The 11,707-nt window shown below is 40.0% G+C and overlaps 1 pseudogene; it reads right to left on the bottom strand.

The window, feature by feature from the left end:
* Positions 1-251: 251 nt before the first annotated feature.
* LOC127217877 (eukaryotic translation initiation factor 4B-like) lies at positions 252-2,768 on the bottom strand (annotated as a pseudogene).
* Between the last annotated feature and the right edge of the window lie 8,939 nt (positions 2,769-11,707).

The following is an 11,707-nucleotide window of genomic DNA, read 5'->3' as shown; positions in this document are numbered from 1 at the left end:
CTCACTGTCACTACATTTGTGGTGAATGCATTCCCAGGCATTAGTCACATAGGTAACTGCTTGGTATCATCAGAACACATCACAACTTCCCCCATTCAAAAGCAGTAGCCACAAGTCTCTGGCTATGATGGTGATTCTCCAGTTACTTCAATATTTTAAAAGGCTGCAGCAGCAGCCAAAAGAATATCATTTAATTGAAACAATAAAGTTAAGAAGGTCTTCAGGAAATGGTGAGTTTTATTTTGTCTTGTCTAGATAGAGGTTTGATTGGCTCCCAAATGTTTCTGGGTGGAGAGACTAAAAGCAAGCACAGGATGTGGAGCTACCTCTCTCATTCTCATCTTCACCACCACAGACAGAGCAGTGTTCTTGCTTGCAGAAATGAACTTGGAGGCTTGATTCTTGTCAGATTTCTTTTGGCTCAGGTGTGCAGATCTGGAGTCTTGACTTGATTTTTTTTTTTTTAAACCATCTTTCCTATCCAACTCCTCCCAGTGGTCTTTGTTCCCTCCATTTCCAGGGCCACAGCTAGAGTTCCCACTTTGGCCTTTTGGGACACTCGTACCATCCATTTTATTTTTTCCGTCATGGTTTTTCCTCAGAGGGTTGAGCTGAGGCTACTTCGTCTCCACCTCTTATAGGGGACTGCTGCACTGTGCCTGAGCTCTGAGATTAAGCAGGAGAGTTAGAGCTTCAAATCACAAACCATGCATTCTCCTTTGGGGGTGGGTGGGTGTGTGCTAGCATTACTTTTAGAGGCTGATCAGGTTTAGACGTTAGAGGGTGGCAGTCTTCTTCAGTGACTGTTTCATTTTTCTAGAGACTTCTCGCTCTTGCTCTTGCTCGTTTTCTGCCAGATGTGACTGCAGCCCCAGTAGGGGATGACTCACTTCCTATCCTCAACCGTTTTCTTTCCTGAGTTTCTTCACTTGTGCTTCTCTCTTGAGGCTGACAGTGTAGTTTTGGCTCATCCAGTTGATTCTACAACTTCTCCTACTCCTTCTGTAGTTGCTCTTCTTTTGTTTCTCTAGCAGCTGTGTCAACCGGCTTTGCCCCCTCCAAAGATAGAGTGAAGTCGCTCGACTGGACTGGGAGCTGCTAACGGAGGAAATGTCTTCCTTAGGCGTACTCCGAGGCTTTGGATTCAGTTTGGATCTTTTTTGAGGGGGTGCGGGCGGGGGCTCTGTCATCATGCCTATCATTGTCCCAAGAGAGAGTAATTATCCCTGGAGCTCCACGAGCAATGGTCATACCCGTTTTCATAGTGATCACCAACTCCCTAGCAGTCATCATCCCTACGGTACATTCTAGCAAATGCTCTTCTGCCACTGCCTATCCTGGAGACAGCCTCGGTCATAGTCTCTGCTGCCTTGTTTAGATTAGATATGCGGCAGCCCTCATAGCGATCCATATTTTGGCATGGGCCATCCCAATATCCGTCCTGATACCTGGCCCGATACTGGTCTGAAGTTCTCAATAATTGTCTCCAAAACTATTATCACCTCTTCTGTGTAGGTAGTCATCAAAGTTGTCTGTGGCAGGACAGGCCCTATAGTCTGTATCTGTTTTGTCAGAATCCCAATTTTTATTAATTACATTTGTTGAGTTTATTTTACATACAGACCACAGTTTCCCCTGCCTCCTCTCATTTCGTTCCCCACCTCTCCCATATACTCCCTCTCCATCCACTCCTCCTCATCCATGTCTCCATTCAGAAAGGGGCAGGCCTCCCATGGGCATGAGCAAAGCATGGCACATTAAGAGGCAAGACCAAGCTCCTCCTCGCAGCAAGGCTGAATGACATAATCCATCAGGGACATGTCCTGATCTCACTGCAAAGCCCCTCACAGTCAGACCAAGCTACACAACTGTCACCCACCTGCAAAGGGCCTAGGTCAGTCCCATTCCTGCTCTCTAACTGTTGGTCCAGAGTCCATGAGCTCCCATGATCTCAAATCAGCTATCTCTGTGGGTTCCTCATCATGACCTTGACGCCCCCTGGCTTATACAATCCCTCTTTTCTCTCTTCAACAGAACTCCCAGTGCTTGGCTGTGAGTCACTGCATCTGTTTCCATCAGTTACTGGATGGACACTCTATGATGACAATTAGGGTAGTCATCAATCTGATTACAGGGGAAGGCCAGTTCAGATACACTCTCCACTATTGCTAGGAGTCTTCATTGGGGTCATCCTTGTTGCAGAATCCCAGTTTCTATCTTGATCAAAAGAATGATTATCCCTGTCTTTGTCCTGTGCTTGACCAACAATGTGCACTCAAAGTCTCCTGTTACCTAGAGACTCTTCATTGTATTTCAGAGCAGAGAATGGAGTCCCTCAAATTCTGCATAGCCAACTTTCAACTTGTCTAAAATACTGTGTTCATATAGTAAGCATACAGTGCTGATATTTAACCCTCTCATGAATTACTTAACAGAGTCTTCTGTCACAACCTAGGGCAGGTTCCTTTGAAAAGCAGTGTTGCATGGCAATTTGGGAAGACTGCTCCTGCAGATGTTGGGTTCCCAAGCACCCTGTAGAACAATGGGAAGGATAAAATTGGAGTTGCCCTATACACATTGTCATCGTTACTATACCAAGTTGATGACACATCTCCTTTCAGATTCTCTGTTTCGTCAGCCCAGGTGGCTGGTTTGAGAACATAGGTGTTTCCTCTACCAGCACCCCCATCCTCAGCTAGAAAGTCTGTTAGGGAGAAGGTCTTCCCTTTTCTTACTCTTTTGAGAGGGGATGGAGTTGAGGCCACCATATTGGGATAGATAACACAAAGGTAAAAATTAGTTTCTAAAGTTACTGTTCAAATAACGGGTTTTATTAAGGCATTTTGATGTGTGTGTGTGTGTGCGCATTAATTTACTTTCTTTTGTCTTATTTTTTATTAAACATGACTATATTTCATTACTTGTTACTCTTTTGCTTGGTCAAAGAATGCAGCATATATCTGTTAAAATTTAAAGATGGCTGAAGCTTCTAACTCATTAGGAGCATTGGCTGGAAATGTTAACATATGAAACTACTTATTTAAAGGCATCTGAGAATGCCATGGCAACAAAGATGAAAAGTCACGTCACAAAGCAAATGGAAGTCCCCAGAAGAGCCAAAACATCTCCCGCCCTTTCTCTTTGGGATGTTTGCCATTTAGAGATATGAAGCAAAAAGTGCAGGAATGATAAAGGAGGAGAGAGGTAAAAGGACAAATATCTTCCACTGTAGGACAGAATGGGGTACTGTGTCAATGTATCAGACACACACGTACAATTACTTGATTTATGACAGAAATGTTACTGAAGTACAGTGGAAAGCCTCCTGCTTTCAACAAACTATTTCAACTGGACAATCACTTGGGGAATTAATTTCAGATGTGCCTCATATCTAATACAAAAGAGGAAAGAACAATGCTTCTACTCTGAAACAGACTATCTTATGACTTAGGAGGAGTAAACATTTCATAAATAGGTAATAAAAATCATAAAAGAAAGATTGACAACTGGACTGCATCAAAATGAGTAGCTTCCCATCATCAAAGCAAGATACCTGGTTTTTTAAAAAGGCAGCACAGGATGAAGATACTTGTGATGTATGTATTGATGATGGGTTAGAACCTGGCGGTTAGGTTTTTGTCAATTTGATGCAATCTAGAGTCACCTGAAAAGAGGGAACCATAGTTGAGAGAATGCCTCCATCAGACTGGCCTTTAAGCAAGTCTATGAGGCATTTCTTGATTAATAGGTGATGATGGGGGGAAGGGGCAAGTACCCCACTGTGGATAGTCCCACCTCTGGGCAGGTGGTCCTGGGTTGTACAAGAAAGCAGGCTGAGAAAGCCATAGAGAGTAAACCAGTTCATAGCATCCCTCCGCATTCTGTGCTTCAGTTCCTGCCTCCAGATTTCCACCTTGACATCCTGCCCTGACTTCCCTAAGAGAGAAACTGTGACCTGGGCAGCCAGGAATCTATGTCTCAGAAGCATTAATTTACTTTCTATGCATGGTTTGTTATATGTTGACCTCTCCAACCATCATCCCTCCTTCTTCTTGGTACATTCATCCTTCTTTGTGTAGCTCCTCCAACATGAACTCCATCAGTTTCACCTCCTTTCGCTTCATCTTCCCTTAAGATATTCTTTTCTCATGATCAGTTTTCTAGTTTAAGCATACACACGCAAGCAAGCGCGCGCGCGCACACACACACACACACACACACACACACACACACACACACACATCAAGATTCTGCATGTGACAGAAAACACTATTTGACTTTCCGAGTCTAGCTCATTTCACTCCACATAATGATTTACAGTTCTGTCCATTTTCTGCAAATGTCACAGTTTCATTTTCTTTACCATGTAATAAAATTATGTTGTGCATATGTGTCAAATTTCCTTTATCCATTCATCTGTCACTTAATATCTAGGCTTGTTTAATTTTCCAGGTATTGTAAATAATACAGCAATAAACATGGATGTGCAAGTATCTCTATGGTATATTGACTAAGAGTCCTTTGAGTTTATATGGTATACTTGTACCATATTATAGTTCTATTGTCTGAGTTTTGTGAGAAACTTTCATACTGTTTCCATAATGTCTACAATGATTAATGTTCATTGCCAAATACAGTGGATTTAGAATCAAAGCAGAACACAAGTCTTAGTGGCTATGAAGATATTTCTGAAAAGGTTTAACTGGGTAGGGAAGACTTACTCAGAATGTGGGAGACACTAACTCCATGGCCTGGGGTCCTGAACTGAATGAAAAGTGAGAAACTATGGGTAGGGATGAAATTCAATTGGTAGAGTGCTTGCCTAGTATGTGCAGTCACATACAACCAGGCATGGTTGCACACTGCAGTAATCCCTCCTCTTCAGGAGGAATAGACTGGGGGATCGGAAACTTAAAGCCATCCCTGAGTACATATTAAATTTAAGGGCAGCCTATCCTGTGTAAGATTCCATCCCAAGGAACAGAAGGGGAAAGGGAAGAGAAGAAAGAGGAAGGAGGAGAAAACAAGCAGCAGCAGCATTCACCACTATCGGCTCTTGATACAGTGGAACTGGCTTCCTCACTCTCTAACTATACTCCTGCATCCCCTGCTAGGAAAGACTCTACCCACAAACTACAAGCCACTTCAATCCCCTTATTAAGTTGCTCTTGTCATGTGTTTTTCACAATATGAAAATTAACTAAAACAGAAAATTGGTCCAGAGGAATGGAGCCATTGCTATGGCAAACATATGAAGCATGCAGGCTTTGGAAACTGGTTTACAGGAGAAATGTGTAAGAATCAAAACTTGGGACTAGAAAATACCTAAAATGCTGTAAACAGAGCTTAATGGGCCATTATGGAGAGAATCTAGAAGACTAAAATAATGATGGAAATGTAAATGTTATAGGCCTAGCTCATAAAGTTTCACAGAGAACCAAATTCTCCATCTGAAACTTGGCTGTTGACTATTTGGATGACATTCTAGCAAGGAACCTGGCTGTATTCTGTCCATGTCTTGAGAATCTGAGATCAGGTGTATACTAATTTAGTTGACAGAGGAAATTTCAAGAAATAGTAGTCAAACTGTGTCATGATTCTTGTCCATCACTCTTATCCAGGTCAACAGTCAAAAAGAATAGGTAAAGCAAGAATATATGGGGGGAAACATGAAATTTGACCAGGAAACAAGCATGAGCCATTTTAATGTTGCAGACAAGATTGGTGCCCAGAAAGCCACTGTAATTAGTAAAAAATTAGCACCATTAAATTCAGGCACCCAAGCATGGGATGGTGGGAGAGACGGAGGGGGAGGGAGGGAGGGAGAGAAGGAATCCGGAGGGAGGGAGAGGAAAATGGGATCAATAATGTAAAATAAAAATAAAAAATAAAAAAAGTTTAGGCTTCCTTTCTTGTAGCTGTTACTTCCTCTCAAGGCTCCATTGTAGTACAGTATGAAACAATAGGTTTTAGCAAAATGGTGCCCTCCAAGTAATACAGTGACAAAATGAGATCCCTTCCCACTGATGAATCATATGCCAAAGTAGTCACTGTCTCACCAAATCTTGTGACTTGTTTTGAGCTTTGAAAAAAGCTGTGAGTTTGTTCTCAGAGTAGGTCTTCTATTCACATTTCATCAGGGATGCCCAGCTTACGTTCTGGGGGAGCCATCTGATTCACCACCCCAACTGTGGAGCCATGGAGCTGACTTCTTTTTCATGTGCTGCCAACCTTCCCTGATACTTTTGTGGTATCTCATAACTGACTTTGTGAATTCTGAAGCTCATTCTCTCCTTTTGGAATAAAGTTTATTTATTGTTTTTATTTTCTTTGTCTATTCTTCACCAAGTCACAGAAAAGCAGATCTAGTTTGTTTTCTTACCATAAACCTTGAAAATAGAGAAAATCTCACTGTGTAGTACATGCAGGCCTGGAACTCATATATGTCCTACACTAGCATTAACTTTATAGCAATCTTCTTGCCTCAGCCTCCTGGGTGCTCTAATCACAGGCCTGAACCACCACATCTGACTTCCAGCATGGATCTTGCGGTTTACAGGCATGGAAAGTACCATGAGGAAGAAGAGGCAGAGACAAGGGAACATGGGAGAATTTAATTGAAATCTTGAAGTTCACTGTCAGTACATACTTATTCTTAACCATGAAGTTGAAGAAATCACATAGAAATGAACTTACAACAAACCTGATCATTCCAGAAGGTTCTCGAGATGCTCCTGCAAGTTTGTTGTTGTTTGGTTGGTTGGTTTTGTCTTTCTTGTTTGTTTGTTTATTTGGTTGGTTTGATTTTTTTACAAAGTTTCTCTGTGTATCTTTGACTGTTCTGTCCTGGAATTCACTCTGTAAACCAGGCTGGTCTTAAACTCACAGAGGTCCACCTGCCTCTGCTTCCTGAGTGCTGGGATCAAAGTAGTATGGCAACACTGCTTGGCTCAAGTTCCTAAATATAGATAGTGTCTACCCCTGTGGAGAGTTGAATGCTGTGTACTCAGGAACCTCATGAGTCTAAGCTTCATCTTAGCAATATCAGCCAATTTCTATACTACCCAACCTCTGTTCCAAAGTCCAGAGGAACAAGGCAAACATTTTTCTCTGCCCCCAAAACACCTAATATACTTATAGTAATAGACTTAGCATTACATATTTAAATTTAATTAATTTCTTTATTGGAAATCTGCATCCTCAGATGTGTGTTTGTGCATATGTATATGTGTATGAATAATTATAATACTTCCATGATTATATATCTCTGGACATACAGACACTTACACATTACACATGTATATTTGAATATACTCATTTAGCCCCATCCACTATATTCCATCTCATCACTTTGGGGCAGGCATAAATGGACACTATCACACTCACACCTCCCTTCTGCATAAACAACACTATCCATCTACTATTTACACAATGATATACAGGAGAGACAAATCATCATACTTCTTTACACACATTCTCACTTCTCTTTTGCTTTCCTATGTAATTCAGTCCTTCTTTCACATGTAAGCAGAGTATTGGTTTGCAGACACTAATTTTTTTTTAATAAGCCACATTTTCTTTTGTAGCACTAAAAGTAAACCTAAGCAGGAAAACTAAGAGCTTTCACAAGTTATGCAAGTTCCCTATTACTGACTTCCATCCTGCTTTATAAATACATGTGACATTTTAGCTTTTTGCTCCTTGTTTTACAAATTTTTTCCTTTTCTCCTTTAAACTATTCAGGCTGGCTTCACCACAAATTTGTAATGATCCTCCTACCTCTACATTCTGAGTGTTGGGAATACAGGCATGTGAGTGGGACCCTGCATGTGGTTGGCAGGCAGGGAAGCAAACTTCGAAGAGGTAAAAATGAAAACTCACTTCAGATTGACTTTGTCAACCTGGATCAAAATTCACGGAGCCTGATGCCATGAGGTTTATTGCCTGTATAATTTGGGGGAGGGTTTCCTGGTGTAATACAATCCCCAGAGCACAAGAAAACATAATTACTCAGCTCAAGGGACATGTCATTTCTTCCAAGAAGATGTGTTCTGTAAATAGGCTACTTGTACTAACTTAAAGGCCTAGGGAAGGCTTTGTCTTTTCACACAGATAGTATAGAGGTCATTTGGCTGTTAGTCACCTCCAGCCCTTGATGTGGGAGCTTGGGGGAGCCCCTGGTTATACAGTTAATGTAAGGGTCATTTAGACTATTAGGTATGCCCAGCCCTGCTCGCAGAAGCTTGGGGAGCTCCTGGTTGAATCCAACAGTCACACAAGATGACCCTGGTAAAACTAAATGGTTCACAAAAGTAACCTTAAACCCATGAATTTGAAGAAAGGATTAGTAAGTGCATGAGTTGTGTGATAGGAGTATGAGAGACCTAAGAGGGATATAGGGAGAGAATAACCAGATGCATTAAATTGTCAAAGAAAAATCTTAATAAAAGTGTATTTTACCCACTTCATCTTTATCTCTGCTTCCCTTCCATCTCTTTTCATGATCTCACTTTATTGACTGTGGTCTGGATGTGAACTTGTGACTCTCCTGCAGCATAGTAGTGTTAGGTTTACAAAAGTTTTATACCACCACAGAGTTTTCTTAATAGATTTTATTTTGTGGGGCAGTTTTAAGTTTGTAGAAAAATAGAACAGAATATCCAGAGCACTCTCATACTCTTCTCACATTTAAATCAGTATATGTTTTTCCATATTCTTAGCATCTTGAGTTACATTATAATAGATGAAACTACATTGATATATTAACTAAATCTCACCATGTACATTAAGGTTCATTTTTGTGCTGTATTGTTCTATAGGCTTTGACTAATGAATATTGACCATTACAGTATCATCTAGAATAGTTTCACTAATCTAAATATCCTCTATGTTTCCTTTAGTTTGCTTCCTATTGCTGTGATAAACACCATAAACAAATGCAACTTGGGGAGGAAAGGATTTATTTAGTGTACACTACATGATCATCATTAAGAAAGGCTGGAACTGGTGGCAAGGTCCTAAAGGGAGGAACTGAAACAGAGGCCCTGGAGGAATGATCACTATAGGCTTCTCTCCTTTGGCTTGCTCTGCTTGTGTCCTTATACCACCCAGGACTACCATTCCAGAGATGGAACTCCCCAGTTGTCTGGGCCTTCTCACATCAATCATTAGTAGAATGAATTGCCCTAAGAAATTGTTTACAGACAACTTCCAGGTGACTCTAGCTTGGGTCAAGTTGACACCACCAAATAAAAGAACAACAACAAAAACTAACCAGTATATGTATGCCTGGTACTCTCAGAAGCTAAGAGAGGGTGTCAAATCCCCTGGAAATGGGGTTTTGGTTGGTTGTGAACTGCCATGTGAGTGGTGGGACCCAAAGTTAGGTTCTCTAGAAGAACAGTAAATACTTGTAAACACTAAGGCATCTCTCTAGCCCCTTATTGTATTGTCCAATTACCTATTATCAATTTTCCTTCTGGCTTTTTTGTATGTCATTAATTTTGCTAGTTCTTCCCCCCATTCCTTCCTCTCCCCATCTTCTTATACTTTTCTACCCACTTAGACCTCTCTGCTTTTCTCCCTTCCCCTTTATAACACATGTTCTACTACTTCCTTCACCTTAAAGTTCCCACTTCTCTACTTTCGTGGCTCCATTTCTAAATTAATGGCCCTAAACACACTCACCCTCACCTAAATGCACATATATGAAGATTAGCAGCCAGGATACCCACCTGAGAAATAATATGTGTAGTTTCTCTTTCTGACCATCATTTAAGGTAATATTTTCTAGTTCTTTCATTTTACTGATAATTTCATAATTTTTTCACAGTTAATAAAATTACATCTGGTATATGTATCACATGTTAATTATCCTTTCATCAATTGATGGGCATGTAGGCTGCCTCCATTTTCTTTTTATTATAAATAGAGCAGAAATAAACATGGATGTGCAAGTACCTCTGTTGCAGAGTATAAAGAGGCCCTTGGGTGCATGCCCAGGAGTGGAATATCTAGGTCATATGAAAATTCTCATTTCAATTTTCTAAGAAACTCCAACATTGATTTCCAGTTTATATTCTGACCATTAATGGATAAAGTTCATCCTTCCCCATATCCCAACAAATATTTACTATCATTTTTTTTCTTGATGGTAGCAGTGAGCAATCATTTTTTCTGATACATAAAGTTATTCTCTGTAAGGTGGATAGCTGAAGAAGCTGATTTTTCAAGTACTTATTGGATATCTGTAATTCTTATTTGTGTCTTTTCAGTTCACTTGAATTTTTATTTATTGGTGTATTTGTATTTTTATCTGTTTGTTTGTTTTCATGGCCTGTTTACTATATAGAACGTGTAAATCTAGAACCCACTGAAATATTCCTGCCTTGTTTTCCATGTGTTGGGGTTAAATTGTGCTACAATGCCTAGGCAGTTTACTTGCCCTTGTTAGGGAATTTAATGTTTTGTGTGTTTTATCTATTTGGGATATTTATTACTTGTTATTAGTTATTTGCTGGATGAACTGCTGTCACATGTTTTCTCCCATTCCTTAGAAAATCATAAGGAAGTAAAAGACTGGTATAATAAGAACTCTTTAAAATATTGAAGAAAGAAATTGAAGATGTCAGAAGATGGAAAGATCTCCCATGTTCATGGGATTGGTCGGATTAATATAGTGAAAATGGTCCATTCTACCAAAAGCAATCTTCAGATTTAATGTAATCGCCATTTAAAAATCATAACATGATTCTTCACAAAAATAGAAAGGAAATTTTTAGCTTAATATGGAAACACAACAAACTCATGAATAGCTGAAACAATTCTGAATCATAAAAAACTACTGGAGGTATCACCACCCTCAACCTCATTTTGTAATACAGAGTTATAGTAATAAAAAAAATGGCATGATATTGGTACAAATTCAGACATGTTGAACAATGGGATAAAACTGAAGATCCAGCCACAGTTCCATGGACCTACAAACACCTGATTTTTGTCAAAGAAGCAAAAAATACACACTAGGGAAAAAGATAACATCTTCAAAAAATGGTGCTGGTCAAACAAGATAGCTACACTCAGAAGAATAAAAGTGAACTCTTGTTTATCACCCTACACTGAACGCAAATTGTATCAAGAGTCCCAACATAAGTTGGGTGGTGGTGGTACACACCTTTAACCTCAGCACTCAGGATGCAGAGGCAGGCAGATCTCTGTGAGTTTGAGGCCAGCCTGGTCTATAGAGCAAGTTTCAGGACAGCCAGGGCTATACAGAAAAACTCTATCTCAAAAAAACAAAGACTTTCAACATAAGGCTAGAAATCCTGAATCTGATAAAAGAGAAAGTGGTGAATAAGCTTCAACTCATTGACAAAGGAAAGGATTTACTGTGCAAGAAATTGATAGTACAGGCATTATGAGGATTAAGTAGGAAGATTGATGGTAGAGAAGTGTAAAGGAGAGTCTGAGGAGGAGGAACTACTAATATGAAAAGCCAAAGGGAAATTTACTACTCTCAAAGCTTCCTAAAATTTATACATATGTGAAAAGAACTTAAAAGGAGTCAATGCCCCCAACTAGACATCATTTGACACCAAGTAAAACACTCAGCACAAGAAATGGGTTACATCTCTTTGAGTCATTGGTTAATGGGTTTCTGTAGAACCCCAAGGCTGTTGATTACCCTCCAAAACCTGATGGAAAAGTA

Source organism: Phodopus roborovskii, unplaced genomic scaffold (genome assembly GCF_943737965.1).
Source record: "Phodopus roborovskii unplaced genomic scaffold, PHOROB, whole genome shotgun sequence".
In the NCBI taxonomy this organism is placed as follows: Eukaryota; Metazoa; Chordata; class Mammalia; order Rodentia; family Cricetidae; genus Phodopus; species Phodopus roborovskii.
The sequence above is the reverse complement of the archived record's forward strand: the minus strand, read 5'-3'. Positions and strand labels throughout refer to the sequence as shown.